This window comes from Pteropus medius, unplaced genomic scaffold, assembly GCF_902729225.1.
Source record: "Pteropus medius unplaced genomic scaffold, Ma_sr-lr_union100, whole genome shotgun sequence".
In the NCBI taxonomy this organism is placed as follows: domain Eukaryota; kingdom Metazoa; phylum Chordata; class Mammalia; order Chiroptera; family Pteropodidae; genus Pteropus; species Pteropus medius.
The window spans coordinates 14,620,946-14,621,676 of record NW_024340696.1 but is presented as its reverse complement, the minus strand read 5'-3'; the positions used below and the strand labels follow the sequence as shown (position 1 = coordinate 14,621,676).

The window sequence follows — 731 nt, the reverse complement described above, 5'->3', positions numbered from 1 at the left end:
ATTAAGATTTTAGACTACAGAATTAACATGTTAACTTATAAATCTGTATTATGAAAATAATTACCTTGTAGTAGGAAATATAACCCTAAAGATTACAAGTTTATTACTCTTTATTCTATTAACCAGTTTTGTCTCTAAATTAGTATGTGTGTTCCATAATGCCTTCTCAAGTAGAATATAAATATACTGTCCCCAAAATGTCCTTTGAACATTTTTTAATTTTATTTTTATTATTTTATTTATTTATTTACTTACTTACTTATTTGTTTATTTATTTATTTTAGGCAAGGCAACCTTCGGTTGACCTCATAGATTGCAAGGACCTTGTCACCTTACAATTCTATATTTTATTTTATTATTATTTTTTTATTTTTTACTCCTACAGCACCTGCTCTTCGTAGGTGGTCTCCCATCCAAGTGCTAACCAGGCCCGACCCTGCTTAGCTTCCAAGATCAGACGGAATCGGGTTTGTTCAGAGTGGCATGGCCATAGACAGAACATTCTTATTAACAAGCTGCCTAGGTCTGACAAAATATTTAATCATATTTTGACAGTTTTGGAGAACCCAACAAAAGTTCAAAGGACTCACCTGCCAGAACAAGTTAAATTGCCTTGTATGAGAAATGCACCTTATGTGATACTTAGGCCCAGGTGAAGTTTTTATAGCCCCTGAAATGATTCTCAGGCTACACTAGAACTTTATTTTTGCTCACTCTCTGTTTTTCTAGGT

At 33.0% G+C, this 731-nt stretch overlaps 1 pseudogene; it reads right to left on the bottom strand.

The window, feature by feature from the left end:
- Positions 1–376: 376 nt before the first annotated feature.
- LOC120610018 (uncharacterized) lies at positions 377–495 on the bottom strand (annotated as a pseudogene).
- Between the last annotated feature and the right edge of the window lie 236 nt (positions 496–731).